We start from the raw sequence: 24,117 nt of genomic DNA on the forward strand, positions 1-24,117 counted from the left end.
AGAAAAAAATAATTTTGATATCTGGTGTAGCCGAAAAGGCACTGCACTTAGGCCTCCAAATCTCCCAGATGAGTCACTTACTAGTTTTTGCCAAAATACTTAAACACATGAAGACTCAAACTGTACAGCTGCAAAGCAGAATGGGACATGCATGCAGACTCTACCTCCATTACTATTTTGTTAGGATAGTACAGATGAGATAATGCTCATGAAAGCATTTCTTTTAAAGCCTGCAGCATCACGCTGATGTAAGACATTATTTTTGTACTGACACCTATTATGAGAAAAATAAAAAATTAACTCAAGACCACGCTGTATGGTTATCGGAAACACCGTACTTTACAATATTTGGTTATTTTAAGGATCCCCATTGCCGTGGGCATAAACATTTAATCAGTCACTGGAAGGAAAAAAAAAATACCCCAAAAGTGCTTTGCCTAAGAAAAGCTGATAAAAGAGTCATGCCCTGTTTTCTTCTTAATCTTCCTGCAGCATCTTCCCACCCTTCCCGGCTGCATACTTTGCATCCTTAAGAGTTTTAGGCCATTGAGAATACATATATATATATACATATATATATATATATATATATATACACACACACATATATTTATATATATGTGCACATATATATACACATATATTTATATATATGTGTGTATATATATTTATTTATTTATTTAATGGCATTGATGTAACAGAAATAGGTGTCATTATCATTGTCAGTAAAAATCTAGCTTCAGGGCCAGAATCTGCAGTCAAACGTGCGACCAGCCATGTAAAGCTTGGTTCGCTCTGTGACAGAAAAGGCTGCTGAGTCTGCATGGGAGTCAAGAGCATTCTCTCCCTCAGGACTCTTCACTTCTGTTGCTACACCTCACCGGTTTGATCATTCACACAGAGTCTCTAAAACAGGAGGAATAGGAAATCATGATACAAGAATAGAGCACATGGAGGCTACCATAAAAGAAACTTCATTTTGCAACTATTTCACATTATTGCTAATGTAGGCATGAAACAGACACACACACTTCTTGCTTACCTAGCAATGTCCTATTTTCCTTAGCTATTCTTAAAGACTGAATAAGGACACCTTTTTACTTCCTTCTCCTTCTTGATTCTAAAAATACTAGGCTGAAGTAAAGTGATAGTGAGAATATAAAAATAGGTACCATTTATTGAGTGTCTGCTCTGGACCAGGCAGTTCACGAACATTTTCCTAGTACGTTATGACTCTTTGGGATGATTCCAGATTGATATCATAATTCTCACTTCCAGACCAGGAAAATAAGTCTCTGAAAGGTTAAGCAATTTGATCAGGTAACACAAGTAGCAGGAGGCAAAGCGGCAAAAAGAGTTCTTTAAAAAAATTGTTTTTAATTTTTTCAGATTCTTTTCCATTATAGGTTATTTCAAGATATTGAATATAGTTCCCTGTGCTATACAGTAGGTCTTTGTTGGTTATCTATTTTATATATAGTAGTGTGTATCTGTTAATCCCAAATTCCTTATCTATCTCTCCACCCTCCTTCCCCTTTGGTAACCATGAGTTTGTTTTCTATGTCAGTGAGTCTGTTTCTGTTTTGTAAATAACTTCATTCATATTATTTTTTTTAGATTTAACATATAACTGACATCATATGATTTTTGTCTTTCCCTGTCTGACTTACTTCACTTAGTGTCTCTAGGTCCATCCATGTTGCTGCAAATGGCATTATTTCATTAAAAGACATCTTTTGGAATGACTTCCCATTTGCTAGTAAAATCTGTTAGCTAAGTAGCAGGGCATTTGGGAGATGGGAATACTGCTTTCTTTAATTTTCTTTATAACTGAGGAATACCAGAAAATGTGTTGTTATAACCATTGACACTGAACATCTCATAATGTCCATTTTTCTGCCTTTCTATGTAGTGGATGCGGCCAGTTTAAATTCTCTTGAACTAAAGACAGGAGTAGAGGAGACGGAAGAAGGGAAGGAAAGAGGGAAGAAGGAAGAGGGGGAAAAGAAACCTAAACGGAATTGATTTTCCCTTATTATTCCCGAGCATGATGTCGTCATTTTATGCATCAATTCTAGGTGTAATTAAGGTGCAGAATATAGGGGTGATTCTCTTGTGGAAAGCTGTTTTATTAGTCGGGACTCTTTTAGCTGCAAGAGAAATAAAATTCAAATCAAACCAGCTTGTTGGGAACAAAGAGAGAAAGAGAGGATATTTATTTGGCCCATGTAACTGGGGCTCTACTTCTAGGTGTCAGGAAACTTTAGTTTGAATATGATACTGAAAATTTGGTACATTTCAAGGGTTTATGGGCACTAGGATATTGGTAGTTTATAGGGTGCCATGAAATGTACCCCCCTTCTCAAAAACTGGGACCTAAGATCACTCTCAACAGAAAACAGAGTCATACAGAATCACAGTAAAGATACTAGCTCCAGGTCTGCCAGGATTGTCTGTTAGATATTGAGTCTTCTCAGTATAAAGAAAGAATATGTCGGAAGGGAACTGATCAGCTGTGGAAGCAAAAGGAGAAAGGAGAACATTACCATTATTCATCTAAGGAGTCTCTGAGGAAAGGGTGTCCCTGAACAGATACGCAGTTGTTGAGATGCCGCTCATACAGTGGAAGGACCATGGGCTCCAGTCAGATAAACCATTCATCCTACAGATACTTCCAGTGTGCCCACTACTTTTTCTGGACAGTTAGGATGTGTCCACAAAAAAAAAACAAAGGTCCCTGCCCAAGGGACTTCCCTGGCAGTCCAATGGTTAAGATTTCGCCTTCCAATGCAGGGGGTACGGGTTCAATCCCTGGTCGGATCCCACATGCCTCACGGCCAAAAAAACAAAACGTAAAACAGAAGCAGGCAGCTGCTCAGTTGACGCTGCGTGTCCTGGGCTGGCTTCCAAGGTGCCACCAGGAGTTATTGGACCCTCTGAAGACCGTCCCTGGATCTCGGGTTAAAACTCTGTATTCTAATCTGAACTGTGGGAAAAAGGGTTAGGTCGTTGGTGATATTCCTACTTGAAGGACATCATGTTTTCCAAACTAGCACATTTGCAGACTGTTGCTGTCCTTAGTGGAGTTCATTCTTCAGTGGCTTCTGCTACATCTGTTGCAACTAAAAAACAGTCCAAGGCCCTCCATCCTCTGATTACATTTTTGAACGGGAATCTAAATATGGTGTCCACAACTACCATACTTTCCCTGTAGCCCTGGAGAAAGGAAAAGGTATTTGCGTATGGGATGTAGAAGGCAGAAAACATCTTGACTTTCTGAGTGCCTACAGTGCTGTCAGCCAAAGGCATTGTCATCCAAAGATTGTGAATGCTTTGAAAAGTCAGGTGGACAAATTGACCTTAACATCCAGGGCCTTCTACAATAACGTGCTCGGTGAATACGAAGAGTATGTTGCTAAACTTTTCAACTACCACAAAGTTCTTCCTATGAATACAGGAGTGGAGGCTGGAGAGACCGTTTGCAAACTTGCTCGTAGATGGGGATATACCGTGAAGGGGATCCCGAAATACAAAGCAAAGATGGTTTTTGCAGCTGGAAACTTTTGGGGTAGAACATTGTCTGCTATCTCCAGTTCCACAGACCCAACCAGTTATGACAGTTTTGGACCATTTATGCCAGGTTTCAAAATCATTCCATGTAATGATCTGCCTGCTCCTGAGCGTGCACTTCAGGACCCCAACGTTGTCGCGTTCATGGTGGAACCAATTCAGGCGTTGTTGTTCCGGATCCAGGCTACCTTGTGGGCGTGTGAGAGCTCTGCACCCAGCACCAGGTTCTGTTTATTGCTGATGAAATACAGGCAGGATTGGCCAGAACTGGTAGATGGCTGGTTATTGACCACGAAAATGTCAGACCTGATATGGTCCTTCTAGGAAAGGCACTTTCTAGTGGTTTATATCCTGTATCCGCAGTGTTGTGTGATGATGAAATAATGCCGACCATTAAACCAGGGGAACACGGTTCAACGTAGGGTAGCAATCCTACGGCCCTGGAGGTTTTGGAAGAAGCAAACCTTGCTGAAAATGCAGAGAATATGCGTATCATCTTGAGAAATGAACTCATGAAACTACCTTCTAATATTGTAATGGCTATAAGAGGAAATTTACTCTTTAAATACATTTAAATAGTATTAAATGCTATTGTGATGAGAGAAACCAAAGATTATGATGCTTGGAAGGTGTGTCTGCGACTTCAAGATAATGGACTTCTGGCCAAGCCAACCCACGGTGATATCATCAGGTTTGCACCTCTGCTTGTGATCAAAGAGGATGAGCTTCTGGAGGCCATGGAAATCATTAACAAGACCCTCTTGTCTCTCTGAGGGTGACAGTTTTCAGTGGTGCCTGGGAGCCAGCTGGAGACAGGCAGTTCGTAAAACTCTGTGTTTCTGCATTTAACGCAGACATATTCCACTTCCCCCATGTTAAGGGCTTTTTAAAAAATATATGCTTTTCAGTTCATATATAATAGAATGACATTTATAAAAGTGCAGTTTGCTGTGTAACATAACTAAGAGAATGTCCTGGCATCTTGTATTCGATTAAGTGTTTGTGTGTGTGTGTGTGTGTGTGTGTGTGTGTGTGTGTGCTTTCTAAGGTGAGATGCATCTCTCTATATAGACAACCTTTTAATCAAGTCCCTCAGCACAATTTATATATGTTTTAATAATTTCCTTGCTGGTATAAATTGTTTGTATTTGAAAAAGTTCTATGAGAGTATTGCATAGAAGATTAGCTTAACCTTATACAGTTGAATCATAATCATTGAATTTTAGGAAGGATTAATGGTTAATCTTATATAAAATACTAGATTTCAGTAAACTCCATATTGGCTAGCACCAAGATGTATTCTATGATTGTCATTACTTTGAATTAAGAATTATTGTTTAACATTCCTAGATTATGTTTTAAGTGTTTGATATAATTTGTAAACAGTGTTTATTTTCAGTGTTTCTTTAAATTTAAAATAAAGCTCGTATTTAAAATGTCTACATTGGGAACAGTGTGTGATTACTGCGGTGTTATCAATTACCTCACATTTTAAAGTCCTCTGAGAATATTTTTACCTGTTTTATTTCATGTGTTTTCTAAGAACATTTTGGTTTCTTTGGTAATCTCTAGAAAAACAAATTATGAAGTCTCTTTAAGTACTACCTTTTCCACTTTCAAAATAACTGCTTTTTTCCCATGTGTATGCTAGTATTTACCATTTTTATTAATGTATCCTTCTTATGCATGGTAAAAAAAAAAAAACAGAAGCAATATTATAACAAATTCAATAAAGACTTAAAAAAAAATGGTCCACATCAAAAAAAAATCTTTAAAAAGAAAAGATCCCTGCCCAATATCGTAGACTATAAGCATTAAACCTAATAAATAAGTAAATCATATAGTATGTTAGAAACCAAATAAAAAGGAAAACCTAAAACAAGGTATGAGGAGTCAGGAGGGCCCAGGAGGAAGGGTATGGTGTGATTTGAATTTGAACGGTCGAGGAGTCCTCATGGAGAAGTGGTATTTGAGTGGTGAACGGAAGGTGGTAAGGGAGTTTGCCAGTGGATATCTGGGGGAAACATTCCATGCAGAGCAACTGTCCAAAGATAGGAGCATTCTTGGCACATTTGAGGAATTTCAAGGAGGCCAGGTTGGCAGGAGTTAAGTGAACACAAAGGAAAGTAAAAAGAGATAAAGTCAAAGGGAGATCACCATAGGCCACCGTAAGGTCAGCTGGAACAATTTAAGAAATGATGGTGGCAGGGTCTGGGTGGTAGTAATGAGGTTGTGAGATACTGTTTGCAAAGCATCTTGTTCATGGCAGGAACCAAACCCTGTGGTCGTTATAAGGCACGTCCCTTTTATGATTCTCCGCTCATCATATCAACTTCAGAATATGATTCAGCCTCCTATCATGTTTACTTCCAAGGAAGCCTGCCTCAGCCTCAAAAAGCAAGAATCTAGTCATCTTGTCCACTTGACAGTTCTGGTTTTCACTATAAATGCACTGTTATTCCAGGTGTATGCTTGAGTCTTTCAGAGCCCCCGTCTTGCCAGTACAACTCTGAGAGATCAATGAATCCCTAGTGGTCTGAGGGTTGAGCCAGGGGGGTCCACACTGGTACGTAAATTATCCCCCGAAGTCTGCCATTTCTGAAGCCCTTTGAGTGGACAGTCTCTCCTGGGCGTATCCTGACTTTACCAAGTGTTTTTCTTGAATCGAATCACAATAAACATCTAGGATTGGGAGTTACCTAGAGATCTGGGGGAGTTCAGCAACTTTGTTACTTTAATTCCAGTAAGTTAGATTTAGAGACACCGATTGTGCCCTACAGTCTGAAAATCTGAGAATATTCATTTTTTTCCATTTTTATTGCATCAAAAAGGAACATTCTGGATTATGGTTATATCAACATCAAAGAACGTTACTGTTTGTTGGACCCTTTCCATGTAACAGGCACCGTATTAGATGTTTACATTGTGTAATGTCCCAGCCTCAACACAACCCTTCACAGCACAGTTAGTTTAGCTGGACGGGCAGGACCCTGACATCCTGGAGGTCCAGCGCTGGTGCCTGCATGTAGTCCATCAGCAGAAATACACCTGTGAAGACAGGTCCCTCTATTGCTTTGGTCCATGCTGTTGTTTCCATTTATTTGCTTGTTTAATGGAAAGGAGAGGAGGTTGTTTCATTTTGTCTGGCTTTGTTTTGACTATATTTTTACCATCACACGAATGATGGCTCTTGTTTACTTTTAATTTTGTTTGTTTATTTGTTTACTGATCTACTCTTCGTCTTCAACCAGACCTCTCAGCAATAGGAGTAGGAAAGACACCGAAAGTAGCCACAGTTCCCAAAATATATACTGCAGAGCCCTGGGCTTGCAGGCAGTCACCCCCAAAATGGCTCCTTGGCCAAACAAAGTCTTATAGTAAAGAAAATATTTTTAATCATGTTTCATCTCGTAGTTTCCAATATTATTTGCCCACACAGCCCTTTTATTGGAAAATAACTATTAAACCTCCAAGACTAGTTCTAAGGGGCAAACTTGGGGGCTGAGGAGATGAGGAACAAGAAAAGTCATTTGTCTGCTTTCTCAGAGGGTTCAGGAAAGAAAAGTGAAAGGTTTTCCCATGAAAATAAGGTGTTGAAATAGAGAAGAAACAGGAGGCATTTCCTTGCTACGCGATTCAAATTGCGGAAAAATCTCTGCAATTCAAGGCAGAAAAGTGAGCAATGATGCTGTGCCTGTGGGATGACAGATCAAGCATTAAACTTAGAATGTGAACTGAGAAGCCACTCAGGCAGCTTCAGGGACGTGCTGTGAAGTCCCATCCGCAGACGCACCCTGCAGCCCTCACTGAGCGCTGACCCGCACCTCAACCCCAGGCCAGAGATAAATGAACATGTGGAAGGGCAGCCAGCCTCCCCTCTCTGTTGCACATCTTCAGGAAGAGTGTGAAATTATCTTTCTTCAAGAAAGGAAGCTGCCTCCTATACCGTTTCTCACCCACCTGGACCAACCGTGGGCAGAGCACCTCTGTCCGTGAGGCCACCGCCTGGTACCACCCCAGATCTGAGGCTTTGCTGGGGACGCCCCGCCAGCCACTGATGAGAGCCAGCCCCACTTCAAACAAGCATAGATCCTGCTCCCTGGTGTTGGAATTAAATCAGTGATCTAAAGTACTGATTTTATTAACTTAATGATTAAATTAGTTAATATCTAGAAAGATTTTTCTGTGCTCTGAAAGGAATAGCATCGTCATTTTTATTTTATTTAATGTTTAACACATTAAACTTACAACTAATTACCAAAACTATGAAAATTAAAATTTCTTAAACAGTTAAACATTGATTAAAGTCTGAAATAAAATCGCTTAAATGATTTAAACAATAATTGTAAATTTACTATGACTAATTCTTTTTTTAAATAAATTTATTTATTTATTGGCTGCGTTGGGTCTTTGTTGTTGCACGTGGGGCTTCTCTAGTTGCGGCAAGCGGCGGCTACTCTTCATTGTGGTGCGCGGGCTTCTCATTGCGATGACTTCTCTTGTTGCGGAGCACGGGCTCTAGGTGCATGAACTTCAGTAGTTGTGGCACGTGGGCTCAGTAGTTGTGGCGCATGGGCTTAGTTGCTCCGTGGCATGTGGGATCTTCCCAGACCAGGGCTCAAACGTGCATCCCCTGCATTGGCAGACGGGTTCTCAACAATTGCGCCACCAGGGAAGTCCTGAATATTTTTAAATATTAACTAACTCCAATTAAATATTTAAATAACTCCATAAACAACAAAATGTGTACAATTACAATGAGAATAATGCACTTACAGGTATTTTGTAAAAATTAAGACCCAGGGTTTATTTTTTTGTCTGTATGTCTTCATTATTTTTTCTCATTATTGTTTATATACCTTCTTTTGTTATACTTAACCTGCTTCTTCCCTCTCACAATTAATGTCTCAGATTAGTTGAGATTCTAGGATTTGGGTGACCAAGAAGTAGAATTTTGGCGGGAGTGAAGAATCTAGTTGCTTCTCTCCAAATAAGTTACATGTGAACTGGTAGTCATTTGTCTGAGCTGTTTGTTTGGCTTTTTACCCTCCTTTTTTTCAGACACTAAGACCTTTAAATGCATGCTTTCACCTAGGTTTTTGAAACCTGGCATCTCACTCCCTTATGTATTTTTTTAACTCTTGCATGGCTGGTGCAGCCCGTCCTGTCACAGCTCTTGTCATGCGGAGTAGATAGATCTAGTCCTTTAAGATCTGGTGTTAGGAGAACCTCACTTATGCTTTGTTATATCATAAAAGAGGTACCACTGAGTTTTCATCTCCTCGAATACAAGCCATAGGGTTTGCCTTCTTAGTGATTCTTTCATGTCTTACCAGCTAGTTAATTCATTATCTTAGTACCCTCAATGTTTATTCTTTTCTACCTGGTTGTTTTGTGACACACTCCTTGTGATATGTAGGAAACCTCTCTACCTGGTTGTTCAGTGTACTCCCCAGCATCAGAAAGTCTTACTGGGTAGCAACATTTGCCAAGAAAAAAAGTGCATGTCTATACTTTCTAAATATAAATTTAATAGTAAGCTAAATATAAATTTAATAAAAAACTTACATGTCCGTGCATAAATAGTCCTCTCCTTATGAAAATCAATAAAATAAATATATACCATCACATTTTTCTTTCTTTTCTATTAAAGTTACCGTGCCCTTTGCATTAACTTTTCTGGAATTTTCTAGGACTTTCAAAAAACCACTCATTTCCATTAATTCTGATCAAATTATCACAACTTGACCAAAAGGGGTCTCTTTATATTGCCCCTAGATTCTTTAGCACTACCCCCAACATCCTTGAAAACATCCCCTGCTTTCTAGCTACAATAAGATGGATTTTGCTCATTCTGGATTCTCCTTTGACCATGATATCAGATCAGCTGCTCCCCTGGGAGCCCGGTGTTCCTCTGTGGAGACAAGTGCACGAGACCACATCTATGCGTGGGAGTGTGTAGACTTAGAGTGTCAGCCATGTACACGTGCACTGCTGCTCCTTTCAGCCACTCATATGGAGCTGGAGAAGATATTCATTTTTTTTCTATTTATGTTTTTCTTGCAGTTTTTTATTGAAGTATAGATGATTTACAATGTCGTGTGAATTTCAGGTGTGCAGTACAGTGATTCAGTTACATATATATCTAATTTTTCAGATTCTTTTCCGTTGTAGCTTATTACAAAATATTGAGTAGAGTTCCCTGTGCTATACAGTAGGTCCTTGTTGGTTATCTATTTTATATATAGTAGTGTGTATATGTTAACACCAAACTCCTAACATCTCCCTACCCCGTACCCCTGTGGTAACCATACGCTTGTTTTCTATCTGTGGGTCTATTTCTGTTTTGTGGACAAGTTCATTTGTATCATTTTTTCAGATTCCACATATAAGCTATATCATATGATATTTGTCTTTCTCTGTCTAACTTACTTCACTTAGTATGATAATCTCTAGGTCCATCCACGTTGCTCCAAATGGCATTATTTCATTCTCTTTTATGGGTGTGTAGTATTCCATTGTGTACATATATCACATCTTCTTTATCCATTCATCTGTCAATGGACATTAAGGTTGTTTCCATGTCTTGGCTATTGTAAATAGTGCTGCTATGAGCATAGGGGTGCATGTATCTTTTGGAATTAGAGTTTTCTCCGGATATATGCCCAGGGGTGGGATTCCTGGATCATATGGTATTCTTCTTTAAGGACATAAGTTTACTTTAGTTTTCCCAGTAAGACCCATAAATTGTTGCTCCCTTACATTTCTTAAAGACCAACTTCAAACCACACTGACACACTCCAGATTCTTAACACCCTGAGTAGTACGGGGGCTTCTGCCTGGGTCTGGCCCACATGCCCTCCATGACTGGAGTTGCTGAGGTCCCACCATGCCAAGACCGTCGTCCCTTGCCATCTAATTGCTTGCTATGCATAGCACATCATCTCTTCAAAATTAAGTCTGAAGTTTCCACTCATCCTTTTGTTTCTTCTACCCGTTGAGCAATGAAGATATCCTCATGGAAAAGTCAAGGCTTTTCAGACATTTTGCTTTCAGCAGAATTATATTTCTGGCAGATCATTACATTTGTGTATCTCTTTTTCTTCTGTAAATAAAATTCCCTTCTCAGTGACATGCTCTCTTAAGAATCAGACCCCTCCCAAGTCACGAGGCTTCAGAGGGGTTCAGGATGAGGTCCCTTGTCCACCCCTCCCAGTTCCTCAAGTGACATTTCAGCTCATGAACAGGAACGGGAAGGTGGATCCATGGGCGTACCACTTAGTAAATGTACATTCTGAGAGGCAGCAGCTCTTCCCCTCTGAGTATTCCCCCAGGGGACTTCATTCCCCGAATGGAATACTTTTTCCCGCCATATCAAGAGGCACTTAGTCCTTTGGCAAATCTTAGTCATTTGTTATTTTCTTGCCTAAGTAACTAGGATAAACCTGTCTCCTTCTCTGAGATGCCATCCAAGTGTCTCCTAGAACAAACAAACAACCTGGAGAGGTTAATATTATCCCTTATTATTGTCATTAGCTTTTGGAGGGTATATCACTAATTGCTTATGGTAGTTCCACGTCATCTCAATTAATCCCAACTACAACCACCTGCAAGAGCATCACTTTTATTCCATTTTCCAGATGAGATAACACAAACAGCATTGAATTAACCCCGCTTGGAACTCGCAGGGCAGGGATTAGAACTCACGGCTTTCCCAGAGTCTGGATTGTTAGCTACTAGCTCTGCTTCCTTATTCCTTTCCATCCTTGCTTGTACCCTCATTTTACATCTAGAGAATGTGCCGCCTAAACAGATTTTATATTCCATTAGCCTAATCATCACACAATTAAATTACATACCCTCCTAGCAACTGCCACTGTTCCTTAGTTTTAAACTGTAATTTACAGTAGCCTGGAGACCACATGCTGTTTCCAAACTATGCCCATTAAGTGTATAGACTGTCCACACTCAACCTATCCTATCCTACTGTCCATCTGCAGCTTCCCTCCTGGGCCCTTATCAGTGAAATCAATTACAGCTTCATGTCTTCGCCTTTCACGTGCCGTCAAATCCATTCTCACACTGCACACTCGGGCTAATTGTGTGAATGCCTTTCCCCGGAGTTACTGGGTTTGAACGGTTGCTGAGCCCTGTCACCTCTTGGCCAGCAGCGCACACAATATTCCCACAGTGGTGTGTTGGCCTCATTTTGGATGAACCCTTTGGTGCTGCTCTGGGTGTATCTCTTCTTCTCTCCGCTCCAATTTCCCCTTCCCCAGCAACTTCAGGGGCAGATATGGCTCTAATGCTGATTTGTCCAGAGTCTGTGAATAGAAAATAGTGAAGCTGAAACTATAGGAACTTCTATATATATATCAACTTCTTGAAATACAGATATTTGTTAAATACAAAAGGTGGGAAGGAAAAGAAGGGTACAGCAGAACTCGATGTATATATAACATATAACTTGTATTCTCTTCGACCAACTCAGTCAGCATTTTGAAATGGTGCATGTTTACACATTCAGTAGACTTTTGTAATAGATACCATTAAGGGCTTTTGTGTCTCTCTTCCGTTTCTATCTTCTTCCCTAATGCAGGCTTTAAATTCTCATCTATAATGTCAGTGTCAACTGCCACAATTATGAATATAAAAAAATAATGAAATATCAAAGTATGCCTCCTAAGTAGCAAGTGGAATTTGAATGGTACTCTTAAAACATTCTAGAACATGTTAGATATTTCTAAATTTGGAAGAGGTCTAGAACAATCCCTTCATTTTTCACATAAGAAATTTAGGTGTTTGTTTATATGAAATAATGGAAACAGCTTTTTTGTTAACAAGAATATAGTTAATTAATAATAGTAATTCTGGAATCCCTGACCAAATTTGGAAACAAATATAAAACTCCTACGTTGAGAGAGTGGGAAAATGTGAAAATGCCAGGATCAATTCCATTTCTGAAATAATACTAGCTCCATCTAGTGGCCAAAGTAATAATTTCCAGTTAGTAACATCTGTGTTTATGATTAATGAACTGTGCTTTTTTTTGGGGGGGGGGGTGTTTGTTTGTTTGTTTAATTGGGGTATAATTGCTTTACAACGTTGTGTTAGTTTCTGCTGTACAATGAAGTGAATCAGCTATATGTACACATACATCCCCTCCCTCTTGGACCTCCCTCCCTCCCACCCCCCCTCCCACCCCTCTAGGTCATCACAGAGCACCGAGCTGATCCCCCTGTGCTTTATAGCAGGTTCCCACTAGCTAGATATTTTACACCTGGTAGTGTATATATGTCAATCCGGATCTCCCAATTCATCCCACCCTTCCCTTCCCCCCTGTGTCCACATGTCCATTCTCTACATCTATGTCTCTTTTCCTGCCCTGCAAGTAGGTTCATCTGTACCATTATTCTAGATTCCACATATATGCGTTAATATACAATATTTGTTTTTTCTCCTTCTGGCTTACTTCACTCTGTATGACAGACTCTAGGTCCATCCACATCTCTACAAATGACCCAATTTGATTCCTTTTTTATGGCTGAGTAATATTCCATTGTATATATATACTGCATCTTCTTTTTGGGTCTAAATATTTGAATAATTTAGACTACAAATGTAGTAAATGCTACCATTTCTGCCTGTGATTAGCCTCTTCCAAAGAACATAATGATTCATAAATTGTTGTTTAAAGTGAAATTGGAAAAGACGCAAAATTCAGTACAGAAAACATAAGGTATTTCCTCAATTATCTTCCAAGAAAAGTTTGTGTTCATCTAAAAATCCATTGATATATTTATTATTAAAAACAGCAACAAAATACTATTTTTAACCAAGGCAATACAATTCGTACCAATTTATTATTTAATATACATTGCCAACCAAAATGTAAAACACATAAATTATTTATTGATTCTAAAAATCCATGGGATTAGTGCCTTATTATCATTTTCCTGTTCTTTGGACTAATAAACTAAAGCATAATGAGTGGATTGCTGCATTTGTATAGGGAGGGAAAGCCCATTTTGTGTTTATCTAGCGCAAGAGTTGTTACCTAGAATTCTGTGAAAACGTAGACATTTCAAGCTAAACTTTTTGTGTTTGTGTGTATTTGAGAAGAAGAAACTTAAGCTCTCTTCAGATTCTCAAAGGAGTTTCTGGCACCTTAACTGTTTATGAAACCCAGAGCACCAGTTACACAAGTGGGTTCAGTGAAAATTCATCAAGTTGTGTGCTTGAGTCATGTTATACCTGAAAAGAAATTTTACAACTTTAGGAACCATTGTTTTTTTGTTCCCAAACTTATATAATAAACCCTCACCATGTGCTGAGATAAATATGTGGTAAAGGTTATTAAAGCCTTTTGAGGATCAAATTCTCCAGTGGTAAAGTATGAGGAACTTCCCTTGGGTTGTTGAGAAACCTACTCTAAAAACTACTATAAAATTAAAACTTTCTGAAACTTGATCCCTGCTTCCAAAACCCACCCATGCTGCTTCTTACTACTTCTTCCTCCACAGCTGGTAAAGTGATGTTTGGAATCTTTAATGCACTGCCTGAGGAAGAGAATTAGATGCTTATTGTCACTCTCCCACAAGAAAGGAAAAAGAACTTGGAAAAATAAAGAACATGAAAGATATGCATGCTTTAGATTTGTATTATAGCACCAAGCCTGTGCTGGTGATCTATTTCTCATCTCTCACCTTCAGATTCCGCTTGTTTTCCTGCTCTGTGAAAGTAAACCTGGGCCTTTGAAATATTCTTCCTCTGCCACTTGAGCCTGAAGCTTTGTGAGTAGAAGGTGCCAGGGAGACATCGCAGGAGGAAAAGAGTTTTGCTTCCTGGTTGCAGGGTGCTCACCCAGCAGGGTCCTGCTGGTTCGGGGCTTCTCGGGTCCCAGGCTCATGCGGCGTCCAGCCCGGGCAGTGCCTGGGGGTCAGCGCACTCAGCGGGCAGCAGCTTCCTCCAGCCCCACCCCTATGGTGCATGCACACACACACACACACACACACACACACACACTCGGTGCTTTTGTAGCAGAGCGCCTGACTCATCAGGGTTCAGCTCCTGCTGATGGTGGTGCGTGGCACCCAGCAGCCAGCTGCCTCCTGGATGGCCCCGTGTGGGGTTCTGGGTGGACGTCCTCCTCTGAGATGCTTCCCCGTGAACAGCTCTCCCTGGCTCTCTGGAGGGTGGATAGCCAGCAAATCCTGCCCGTGGGACCCCACTGGGACATCCATGCTACGCACGAGCCAGGGCAGTGAGCAATTCCAAAAGGGTCTGTGTCTGAGCCTGGGGTCTCCTCTTGGGGCACTTCATCCCAGCCCCAGGGACCCTGACCGGTCCTTATGCTGTTATTCCTGTATTCTTCAGAGTTTTTTCCAATTCTTAGTACCCCATCCCTCACGTTCTAATCCCCTGGTGTAATTAATAATTCTTTGTGTTAAACTTACATGGTTCGGGCTTCCCTGGTGGCGCAGTGGTTAAGAATCCGCCTGCCAATGCAGGGGACACGGGTTCGAGCCCTGGTCCGGGAAGATCCCACATGCCGCAGGGCAGCTAAGCCCGTGCGCCACAACTACTGAACCTGCGCTCTAGAGCCCACGAGCCACAGCTACTGAGCCCGTGTGCCACAGCTACGGAAGCCCGCGCACCTAGAGCTTATGCTCCACCACAAGAGAAGCCCGCGCACCGCAGCGAAGAGTAGCCCCCGCTCGCCGCAACTAGAGAAAGCCCGTGGGCAGCTACGAAGACCCGACGCAGCCAAAAACAAATAAATAAAAAATTTTTAAAAACCCAAAACTTACACGGTTCAACTTATTGTGTGGTTGTCCTCTCCTCAGTGGACCCAGAGGCTGTTACAGCCTCAGTCTCCACTCAGCTGAGATGTGCTAAAGGAATCTATCAATATGTGAAGAGAATAGTAACTAGATTACATTAATTCTATAGAACAGTTAATCTGGTTAAACACAGTTGTATGGCTTGCTACCTCCTCTTTACAAAGATTTCAAATACATGAAGAGTAGAGACGAATCCTTAATTGACAGCAGTTATGCAAACAGGACCAATTTTTGTATGTGCAATTCAGAGAAGCTTGTAAATCAGATATTTGTACAATGGAGTAGCGTTGAAAGGTGTGAAGATCAGAACTATGGAAAAATATCTGAGAATTCTTAACCAGTCAAATAACTCAAATATGGTTCTTTTCCTTTAAAGTCCAGAGACATCTTAACAGCAAAGAGCGTGAGTGGTATGGTGGATGGTAATTTGGGGTTATTGCAGCAGCCATTTTCCACTGGTCCACCATTCTCTCTCCGCCAGTGGTTTGTGGGAGTCTGACTACCTAACACCTCCATCCTCCTCCGCCCCCTCCAAGCCCCACCCTATGTATGACATGAGTCTGGTGATCAGCTCTCCCACCCTCTGGCCACGAAGATTGGTGTAAAATGGGCACAGGACACAAATCTATCTAATGAGTGTGAACCTGAGCACTTGACTGGAATGTTTTGCAAAGAGAAGATCTCTTTCTGCTGGGCTTACTGAACAGCTAGGATGTAACCCTGGATGTGCTGATCCCATCTCAGCCAGTGCACAGGAGAAACCTGTCTGATAAAGAGGGAAATGGGAAAGCAGAGCCAGAAGATGCAAAAAAAAAAAAAAAGAAAGAAAGAGAGATTGCTGATGACATCATCTGACAACCTGGATCTGGCCTCCAGCTGCAGGTCATCTAAAGTTTTCAGAAACAGGAGATGATGAAAACAGGTGATGATGAAAACAGGTCAGTAAGAGCTGAGTTCTGTCCCTGGTGGTCAATATAGTCCTGACGGCTACTGTCACTGCCAGTGGTTTGTGTGCCAGAGGCCCTTTGGTCGGTCGTAGGCGAGAGCGAGTGAGGTTCAGCCAGGTTTGTATTAAGCGCCTACTGTGTACACAGCTCTCTGTGCTAGAGAATGAGCATTGGAATGATCACATCTGACAAGCTTTTCAGGGGCGGTTGGCATCCTTACCAGAGCAGACACTTCTACCCTCAGTGTTCAGTAACAAAGTGTCACTGCTCTGGATGAGGCAAGCTTCCTTAGAATATTTGGAAAAAAACACTTGGCAAAATGGCAAAACACAGTTTTTACGCTGCAATTCTTTTTTCTTTTTTTTGCAATCTCTGATCTATTTTTTTCTCACTCTTTTACCAGTTGATGGTGGTGGAAATATTGAGATAGAAATAACCCGCCCAGATCCAGGCCAGACTTCAGGCAGACCTGAAGCAGAATAGGGAAGCTGGTGAGAGGCTGAGGTAGCCGGCTCCCTTGTCCTCTTCACATACATTTAAAGTTTTCACCACTGTCTTTGTTTTTATTTTTTATTTTCAAGACTGCTTGTCACGCGCCCCAGATCCGGGAGAGATTTGTATAAAATATAAAAGCAAATTTTAAAAGAAATACAAGATGTGACATAGTGACAAAAGCCAGAAAATAGTGCCTTCGAACGGACCTGTCCCTCTTTCTTTGGGTCCTGCTTCGTCTTCTCCAGCTGGGGGGTGACAGTCTGAGGGCCTGGTGTCTGTCAACGTTTCTCACAACCCTGATATTTAAACACAGGCCTCTTTGTAGTGATTTTCTTCCGTGCAGTCTTTTTTGGAAATGCGCCAGAGACATTTAATACAAAAGGTCAAGTTTTCTCCCCTGCCTTCCATTTAAAGCAAAATATTTTTTCTTTATTTTATTTATGGAAGGGTTAAGTTCATTATTCTTATCATGCCATCCTAGGTTGCTTCATTACAATCCATAACTAGTGTCAGTTTTTTATAATTTAATCTGTTCTCGGATGTTGACATTTTCTCCTAGATGCTTATCCCTATTTGTTAAATTTCTTTTTTTTTCTTTTTTTCTTTTGTACTTAAAATTCAAAACTCAGTGCCAATCTTTTTTGAAACTCTGTATTTTTCTGTTTTGCTACGAATGTTTTTTATGAGGGAAATATTCTTAGAGTGGTGGTTACACGACAATCTGGGACTAAATGAATGCTATTTGCTATATAATCTCATCTTCTAAATGTATCATTTTAAATAATTCTATCAAAAGATGGATTCATATGAAAGTATTCTAGAACACTACTCATTATGTTACAATGTACCATATGTTAGCAGTAAACTGTCAGCTCTAAGAAGTACAGTCTGCAAGTGATCTAATCATAAAGCAACATACATCGGGTGCTGTTTATTGGCACTTCGTCCTAGAAGTTAACATTTACTCTTTGTCTCAAAATGAACATTAGACATTACAAAACTAGAACCTGTTCTCCAAATATTCTAAAGTAAGATAACTTAATACCTGTCACTCCGAAGTGAACAGAACACATCTCATCTGCTCACAGTCTCTTCTCTCTGCAAAGGACCTCTTTGTTGACAGAGCAGGTGTGGCTACTTTGGACAAGAACATCAAACTTTCTGTAATTCCTAAGGATGTACCATTGACTCAATGAATGCCTCCCCTCAAAGGCTGTAAAGGGAGAATTTAAGCAACATTTTCACCTGCTGGAAGTTTAAATGTTTGTGAATAGTTAAAAATGCAAATATGTAACAAGATTGAGTTATGGCTGTTCTACAGTTAGTTACACATTATTATTTAGAGCATGTTAATTTTAATCCACATGCTTTCTAACGCCAAAAGGATTTGAAAGTGTTCACAATAAAATATGTGCCTTTACAGCAAGGTCCTACTGTATAACACAGGGACTATATTCAATATCTTGTAATAAGCTATAATGGAAAAGAAACTGAAAAAGATACAGATATAGTTAGATAGATATACATATAGGTATAACTGAATCAATTTACTGTATACCTGAAACATTGTAAATCAACTATACTTCAATAAAAAACAAAAATAAAATAATAAAATCCACTCATATCATAAATGAAAAAAAAATGAATAAAACATATGCCATTAAAATTATCAGGATAAAACATCATAATCCAAGAAAGGAGATATTAACATAATTGTACCAGGACAAAAAAGGCTACAAACACCTAGAATAAATTTTGCCAGGCAAGGCAAAAAAACAAAGCATAATATATTGTATAATGATCAGCCAGTGAAAGGAAGTGTAATCCTTCAAAAGACACAAACATTTTCCAAGCACTAATCTCTAAGATTGATTGCTCAAAGTCTACAGGAGGAAAAATTAAGTATATTACAATCTATAAAAGTTTTACAAATATACAAAAATCTATCCTATGACCAGCTTTTACTTAATATCAATGACAACCAAGGAATAGATGTTAAGCCTTCCTCTTGTGAAAAAATGTTTTTGAAGCACTAACATTATATTTTTAGGTAAATGATATCAATTGGTGTGTAGGTCATACATAGAAAAGATCAGGATAAAATGGTTTTCAAATTGTTCTGGATGGAATTCTAGAAATTTCGTGCTGGAGCCTCCAGGCTGAGCCGGTTGTGCTCCGCAGAACCCCCCATTCTCCCCACCCTCCCCCATTTCCACAAAAGCAGCTCCACCTTTATATGTGTAAGGCTTCTGCAGATGATCGCACCAGAGGCACAGTTTCCAAGCTAAACAGGGACCGTCAGGGTGAGTACTCTATGCCAATCAGGTTCTAGCTCAGGTAGCCTTTATGCAGCGTGTTTCTTCACCATCACTTGCCGATTCTTACAACAACCCTAGGAGGGTGTCATTATTATATCTCTTTTACTGACACCAGGAAACTACGACTTTGAAAAAAGGCATTTTATGAGTGAAGAAGAGGGGAGGTTCCTGGAAGCCCAGGTCATTGGGATTTTGAAGTCATCAGGGAGAATGACAGGCGTGGCTCTGGAGAGTGGAGGTCTTCAAGAAATGAGGAGAGTGGCATTCACAGCAAGGAGTGGCCAGTAGAATCTGTGGGGGAAATTCAGCACTGGAGATTTCTAGGAAAGAGAGAGGGCCAGTGAGGACATCTGTTCTCCCTCCCAGATCAGGGGCATGAGAAGGATGGAAGAAAACATGTCCTGGGGGCCCAACCAGGTGTGAGGACAAGATTAAGGAAATGTTCAGGAAGTGGGTTGGGGACCATGGATTTGTACTGATGACTAACCACGAGGTCCAGGGCCATGGAAGAAGAGCAGGTGGAAGATGAAGTCAGAAGTGGGAGGGGCAGAGCCATGGGAGCTTCTGCCCGTGGTTGACGTAAACAGAAATACGGGCCATGGTGAGATTTTCTTGATGGACCCATCAAAGGGGTGGGTTTTTAGAAAGGTAAGTTTCTTAAAGGAGAACCCAGATAATTAGAGCTTCCACTTGACCCCTGCTAATAGGGACATGGACTCTAGAGAAGCGTGGGCTTGCACTGAGTGCCTGGCTTCCCCCTTAAATTCTGCAAATGGGGCTTCAAACTCGCAGAAGGGCCATCTCACCCTACGGTTCTGCACCCACTCCAGTGTGTGGGCTTTTTCCCCACACCAGCAAGCAATTCTCTGACACCAGCAGGATGACTCAGTCCTGAGGCTATCCACCTGGGGACACCATCAGGTCCCACACGTTCAGAGCTAAAAGACTGCCCTCCCCCTGCTTCAGATGCCAATCTCAAGTGCAGGTTGTCACCTGTGCTCCCAACCAACCCAGCTATAGATTGGAGGTTCTGAGGACCCCACTCTTTGGGTGTGATTAATTTGCTAGAGCAGCTCACAGAACTCAGAGAAATAGTTTACTTACTAGATTACTGGAACAGCTAGATGGAAGAGCTGCACAGAGCAGGGTGTGGTAAAAGGAGACAAAGCTTCCATGCCCTCTGCAAATCTCCATGTGTTCACCAACCCGGAAGCTCTCCAAACCCTGTCCTTTTGAATTTTTATGGAGGCATGTCACATAGGCACAATTGATTAGGTCGTTGGCTATTGGCCATGATTCAACCTCCACCCAGAGGTTGGGGTGGGCAGTGACTGAAACTTTCAACCCTCCAGTCACATGGCTGGTTTTCCTGGCTACCAGCCCCCATCTTTAGATACTTTTGAAAAGTCACTTCATGGACATAAGCTCAGCTGTAATTGAAAGGGGTTTGTTATAAATATCAAGACACCTTTATTTCTCTTATCACTTAGGAAATTCCAAGGGTTTTAGGACCTCAGTGCCAGAAATGAGGACGAAGACCAAATACATATTTCATAATATAGACCACAATATCACACACCCCAAGGATGAGGGGGCTCCCATTTGACCCTTTCTAGTAGAGAAATGGAGGCCAGATGGAGGTGTCCTTACTGGGAGCGTCATGAGTGGTTCCTCTTAACATCTACCAGAGCAAGCAGTTTTTGAGCTTATAAGTTATAGATCTAGCTGGCAAGATAGTCCTATTTCAAAAACTCTCTGGAAGCAGATTCCTACTGGTCCAGTTTAAGTTTGGATCTAATCATCTGTGACCAGGGCCTGTGTGATCCTGTCGCAAAAAATGGCTTCCAAGAGTCCAGGGACATGACAGAGAGAGGCAAATGAGGGCATCCTTGTGTGCTGCTGCGCAGACCCCAACAGATGTCCTCTGGGAATCTGATCAAAAAGAGAGTTTAAAAAGACTTTTAGATTTCAGGGCTGAGATCTGTCAACAATAAGTGACAGAAATAGGTAATGTTAAACGACCATGTTTACCTACACGTGTGCCCAGCTTTCTGCCTGCTGCTACTTGATGGGGAGAGTTTTTCTGACCAAATGCTCAGACTCTCTCCCTTCCATATCATCCAGAAAGGGATATTTTATTGTTAAAGAGAAAATTTGCCTTTTGCAATGCAGAATTAAGAGACGAGAGACTGATGAGTGACCTAAATCTGCTGGAGAACTAGCAGCTTTTTGGGGAAAAAAAAAATCTCTGGGAGTAGCCAGATGGGGTGGAGGTAAAGTAAATGGGAGGGGAAAACAGGATTTTAAGAAACATTTACAAGGACCACATACTGTTTCATTATGTTTAATGACCAAAAGAAAATAATTTCAGCCTTTTGAGAATACTTTTGGCCGGTGGAATGTGTTCCTTTCTCATAACACCAGGCTCAGGCCACACCAAAAGAACGGAGGCTCAGTGTTGGGCTCCTTTAAAAAGGGATCTTGTGCTGTGACCACTGGAAGTCAAGGCAGAGACATCTTATTTCAGATGGAGATAAAGATGCAGAGTTCGAATGAGAGGTGGTGCTGGAGTAATAAATTTGGAATTTCTATAAATAGACTTAAAAGTAAACCTTGAGACTGAATTTGTTATGCACATACAGAGGGAAAAACAGACTGTGAGAGACCAAGCCTCATAAAAAACCCACAACTGAGAAGCACAGAATGAAAGAGAAAACATAAAAAGTAGAAATATCAAGAACTAGGAGGCTTACGATGAGAGGTGTCAGAGGAAATTGTCCAGGAACAAGGAAGACGCCATATAGCATGAGTTTCAAAGAACTCAAGAAGTTACCTGGTTCAGCCTCTTGCATGGAAAACATTCACTGAAGCGTCTTTGGTGAGTGTCCTCCTGGCTTCTGGGTGAACATTTCCTGTCACAGGAACTCCTCTCAAAGACAGTCCCTGCGATAGACTGACTCAATGGCGATGATATTGTCCCCAACAGGGGGGAAATTAATTCTCAAGGGGGAGCCAAAAAATCGTACTCTTCTGGAATCTATGGTATTAAAATGTCATTGTTGGGGGTGAAAGATGGTGGCCAATGATTAGGAAAAAAAATGTCTCAGAAGTCTCCTTGATGCAAAATGGTTAAGAAACACAATTTATACTAATCTGCAAGTTAAATCCTAGTGGCTTAAAGGAACAACATGTATGTGGTTACAAGTCCTTCATTGGAGAGTGAGGGATGTGACGGTAGTGGTTTCAGGAGTGTCCAAGTTACACTTGGACACAGGCTGACAAGGCTACACAATTTTGGGACTGGTGCCATTGTGGATCACTTCCTTGATGGGGAGGAGATGGACTGGAGAATCGTGGGCATTTTCTCTCTCTGCCTGGAAGTCACAGCATCTCTTCTGCTCACATTTCATTGGCCAGAAGAAGGCACAGGCACTGTCTAAACTCAGAAGGACCAGGAAACACGTCCAGGGAAGGAACTGACTATTTGGCCAGCATCACTATGTCTGCCACAGAGTTGTCTCTCCTTGTTTGGCATCTTTGAGCAACACATTGCCACTTTATCCCCTCTTCTACAAAAGAGAAACTTAATTATCTCTAAATTCCTCTCACCATTTCTGGCATGAGAAGATCAGCAACACATATATCAAACTGTGTTTCCTCCTCAAGACTCTGTAATTTGTCAATGACTATTTAAAAGCATCCAATGGGACTGCAGTCCTTAGTGGGGGCGCATGTGGCAGTGACCCCAGACCTAAGTATGAATTCTTCGATGCAGTCTAATTTTTTTTTCATCTTGCCACATTATTCTGTGCACAGATACTAAGCTCAGAGTCAGCCAAAATCCTGGGCTACTTTTTAGTCTGCAGGAAAGCAAGAAAGTCTTTTCTTGTTTGTTTGTTTGTTTGTTTTATCAAGGATTAGAAACTGATGGATAAAATTAATCAATGTATTATCCAAACAATGCACTTCCAATAATAGATTTTTAAAATTTGTTTGTTTGCTCTTTTGTGTAAGAGAAGATGAAAATAAGGCTAGCAAAGCAATGGCTATTTAAAACAAGTTATAATTTATGGTTCTTAAAAATATTAGTTACATAAGCATTGACCTGTGGTTTGGTGTTTGTTTTGCTGGGGTTTGTTGTAAGTAAAATGCCTTCATGGAGCTATTGAGGCTGACCCAACACAAGTGGCTAATCAAGGAGGTGAAACCTCAGTGGCTGATGTTCTCAGCAGCTTTTATTCTCAAGACAGTGTCTCAAGTTTCTTCTTGATTTTAGTGACAATTATGATTGTACTTCCTGTCCTTTTTTTATACCCTTTCCCCACATTTCCCACAGAAATTAGAACTCACACAGTGAAATGGATCACTGTGAAAGACAGCCAGCTGATAAAAAAAATTACCTTCTAATTTTTTAGATCAAAAAATTCTTACATCCTAGAGATTATTATATTAAGTAAAGTAAGTCAGACAGAGAAAGACCAATATCATATGCTATCACTTACATGTGGAATCTAAAAAATATATAAATAAACTTATTTACAAACAAAAATAGACTCACAGACATAGAAAACAGAGGGGTTATGTTTACCAGAGGGGATAGCGTTGGGGGGGTGGGGGAAGATAAATTAGGAGTTTGGGGTTAACATATACTCTACTATGTATAAAATAAACAACAAAGACCTACTGTGTAGCACAGGGAACTATATTCAATGTCATATATATATGTATATAAAAAACTGAATCACTTTGCTGTACAGTTGAAGCTAACACAACACTGTAAATTAACTATACTTCAATTTTAAAAATGGTTTAAAAGTACTTAGGTGAAAGACACAGCAACTGTGAAAAATAAACTTTACAAATAAAAAATTTTCTCTTACCATAAAGTTTCTTACTTCCTTTTCAGCTTTCAAGGACCTTACATACAGAGAGCACATGAGAGAG

General features: G+C 40.5%; 1 long non-coding RNA gene and 1 pseudogene across 1 annotated transcript in view; one reads left to right on the forward strand and one right to left on the reverse strand.

The window, feature by feature from the left end:
- The first annotated feature begins 2,870 nt into the window (after positions 1-2,870).
- Positions 2,871-4,908, forward strand: LOC137205072 (ornithine aminotransferase, mitochondrial pseudogene; annotated as a pseudogene).
- A 14,213-nt stretch (positions 4,909-19,121) lies between these two features.
- LOC137205074 (uncharacterized) overlaps positions 19,122-24,117 on the reverse strand; it is a 30,213-nt gene continuing 25,217 nt past the window's right edge. The window contains exons 3-4 of the long non-coding RNA XR_010933990.1: positions 22,007-22,085; positions 19,122-19,493 (exon numbers count right to left, since the gene is read on the reverse strand). This is a non-coding gene — a long non-coding RNA (uncharacterized lncRNA). The remainder of the gene's footprint in view (positions 19,494-22,006; positions 22,086-24,117) is intronic.

The sequence above is a fragment of the Pseudorca crassidens genome, chromosome 13, assembly GCF_039906515.1.
Source record: "Pseudorca crassidens isolate mPseCra1 chromosome 13, mPseCra1.hap1, whole genome shotgun sequence".
Lineage (NCBI taxonomy): Eukaryota > Metazoa > Chordata > Mammalia > Artiodactyla > Delphinidae > Pseudorca > Pseudorca crassidens.